A 2,967-nucleotide genomic window follows, 5' to 3' on the forward strand; every position below is an offset into this window, starting at 1 on the left:
AAAATACACTTATTCCAGGCGGAGGAAGCCGCTTGGTGGAAAACAAACAAAACCACAGAGGTGAGAAAGAGCCGGCGGTTAGGGACCACAGAGGTGACGGCGGCCAGAGTGCAAGATATGCAAGGGAGAGTGTTGGGAGATGAAACTGAAAGATACACAGGCGCCCAAGAGTGAAAGGCCTCCGGTCGGCGGCACGTCCGGGCGCAGCGCTGGAGGAAAAGAGAAGTGGGGATTTTTTTCAATCAAGTTGGCGATTGATACATTCGGACTAATTCTGCCCTGGACATGAGGATAACCAGCAGGGCAGTCCGAGAAGGAGTCAGAGTCACGCGTTGTGAACGGGGACGTGGCGGCCAAACGACTGCACCCACACGCCACCAGAAGTAGGGGCCCGGGGCCCGCCATTCCCACGGGGCCCTGGACCAGAGTAGGGCGGGAATCCGGTCCACGCAACTCGGCGCGCTCGCGGGGACGTGGCGCTTTCCAGCCAATCCCGGCGGCGTGATGGTCGAGCCAATGGCTGCCCGAGGAAGCCACGCGTCAGCGGCGGGCTTGTCGCTGATTGGTCGAGAGGCGGCCGGCGAAGCGGATGAGGGCGGGGCAGGGGCAGCTTCCGGTTGGGCGGTGCTTGCACGCGTGAGCTGAGCGGGTGGGTGTACGGCGGCCTCGGCGGCCGGTCCTGTGGGGGCTACGAGGAAAGGTGAGTACCGTGGTGCTTTGCCCCTTCTCCGCCGCCCCATCCCTGTTCGCTTTCTTTCTGTCCCCGGGCCTCGCTCCCGGCGCGGCATGGGTCTTCCTCCCTCGGGGCCAGTGTCTCCGCTGGCCCCGGGGTCCCAGGCCTGTGCCTGCTTGAGATTCCGGGGCCCTGGGCGCGCCGCCTGGGTGGAGACCGCCGCTCGCCTTCCCGCGCGTTCTGGGCAGTGACCGGTCCCGTGGAGCCCCGGCTCCCGGCTTGGCGTTCTGTTGGGGGCTGTTTTGTGCCTGGCTTGCCGCGTCCTTTTCCTCCGTCTCCGGGCCAAGCCATTCACCGACTCTCGGACTAGAGGGTTATTTTCTGCCTCCTGAAGGTCGGAGGGCATCTGGGTAGTGTCATTGTAGCAGCTCCTGCCACCTCCCACTCACCGGCCTGCTTGTATCTGCCAGTCCCGCCCCAAGGCCACATCCCGGGAGTAGGGTGCATCTGCCAAGAAAGTCGTGTTTGCTGACTTCAGGGGTGCAGAAACTGGGGGAGGGGGTGAATGATGACACGAGGTGATGGCTGTAATTTGAAAGCAAAGCTAAATATTTCGGTTTGGCTACTTTCTTGAGTCACCGACAAAAGATAGTTTAAAAAGCTTTCTTAGGGAATTGTTTGTTTTTTACTTTGTGCTTTTGCTTCTAGCCCCAGATCCTAGTTCTGATTTTTGGCATGCTGCGTTCGGAAGTAAACTTAATTTCCTACAGCTGCCATGATTCAGAATAGAGAGTGGTTTGCAAGCAGCTTCAAAAGCTGCTTTTGCATCAAGGCAAAAGTGTCCTGGGTCTCCTGCTAAAACTTTTGGGCCTTTGATCTAAATTCCTAAATACATGAAATCCCAGAATAGTGCCTTTGAAAACTGAATTGCATTCATTTCCTGGCATGGGCCAGAAAGTCAATGTTAATTAATTGGGAATAAGGTCGCTTGTAGTTTGTTTTTGTTCTAGCGGGTTTTCAACTTGGAGGTAGAGAACCTTACGATCCTTGAAAAATTCTTCTTTGCCATAGAATGGAACTTGACACAGGCAAATGCATGTTTGACCTCATTTGCTAGATTTAATTAACCAAGTACCAAACAATAGTCATCACTGAAGAATTTGTGTAGTATAGTCTAAATGAGGGGCCAGAAATAACCCATAAATTCTGTTTGTGGGTCAAAAGAGGCCTCAGCATTTGCTGAGGCCTTAAAGCTGAGGTTTTACAGTGATTCGGGTGTCCAGTGGGGTTCTTATGAGAATCATGACTAGGAGAACCATATTTTGAGTATGCCCGAGTGGATGTTACTCACACCAACTCATCACTCTCATTGTAATCATCGGTTGCTTTCATTCATCCAGTGATGTGTCAAGAGATACTTATGGATGGCACTGTATATACATTGGCCCGGTAGAGGCGATCAGTACATTGGTGTTTTTATTTTTTAAGAGATGGGATTCTCAGAATGTTGCCCAGGTGGAATCTCAACCTCCTGAGTAGCTGGGACTAGCGGCACACACCCTGCACTCTAGTACATTGGTGTTCACACACATTTTCTTTTCTTTTTTTTTTTTTTGTTTTTTGAGTCAAGGTCTCACTCTCACCCAGGCTGGAGTGCAGTGGCGTGATCACGGCTCACTACAGCCTCAACCTCCTGGGCTCAAGCCATCCTCCTGCATTAACCTCCCAAGTAGCTGGATCTACAGGCACATGCCACCATGCCTGGCTAATTTTTTGATTTTGTAGAGACAAGTTCTTGCTATGTTGCTCAGGCTGGTCTCGAATGCCTGGGCTCAGGCAGTGCTCTCATCTTGGTCCCAAAGTGCTGGAATTACAGGCACAAGTCACCACTCCTGGCCAACACACATTTTCTGTAACATGGATGTGCCAGGGATGTTGGAATGACAGAGGTATAGGCAGGGATAGCCATTGGAAATGCTTGCTAGGCAATAAGGCCCATGATCCTCTCTCTATGAACTCTTAAATATGGTTGTTGCTGATGCTGTAATTTATGTATTAGAGTTGAGACAGCTGAAATAACACTTTTGCCTTTTGCTGACCGATAGCCAGATCCAGTAAAGTGAATTGGAGTTTGGAGAGCATAGACAGGTCTGAACCACATTGCTGCCAAGTACTGCCCAGTCCAGTAAAATGTATTAGTATCAGCCGGGCTCGGTGGCTCAGCCTGTAATCCTGCGCCTTTGGGAGGCTGAGGTGAGTGGATTGCCTGAACCCGCGGGGCTCGAGACCCGCCT

At 52.3% G+C, this 2,967-nt stretch overlaps 1 protein-coding gene across 4 annotated transcripts in view; it reads left to right on the forward strand.

Annotated features, from left to right (window-relative positions):
* The first annotated feature begins 560 nt into the window (after nt 1-560).
* The window catches only part of CALU (calumenin), a 31,424-nt gene continuing 29,017 nt past the window's right edge, over nt 561-2,967 (forward strand). Inside the window, exon 1 of one of the 4 annotated variants that reach the window (XM_021715277.1) lies at nt 561-700. The gene's annotated coding sequence lies outside the window, so the exon portion shown is untranslated. Of the gene's footprint in view, nt 705-2,967 lie in introns of all 4 variants that reach the window. The other 3 variants (XM_008063588.2, XM_021715276.1, XM_021715278.1) reach the window with 3 other exon arrangements.

Source organism: Carlito syrichta, unplaced genomic scaffold (assembly GCF_000164805.1).
Source record: "Carlito syrichta isolate Samal-C Ts95f unplaced genomic scaffold, Tarsius_syrichta-2.0.1 Scaffold306949, whole genome shotgun sequence".
In the NCBI taxonomy this organism is placed as follows: domain Eukaryota; kingdom Metazoa; phylum Chordata; class Mammalia; order Primates; family Tarsiidae; genus Carlito; species Carlito syrichta.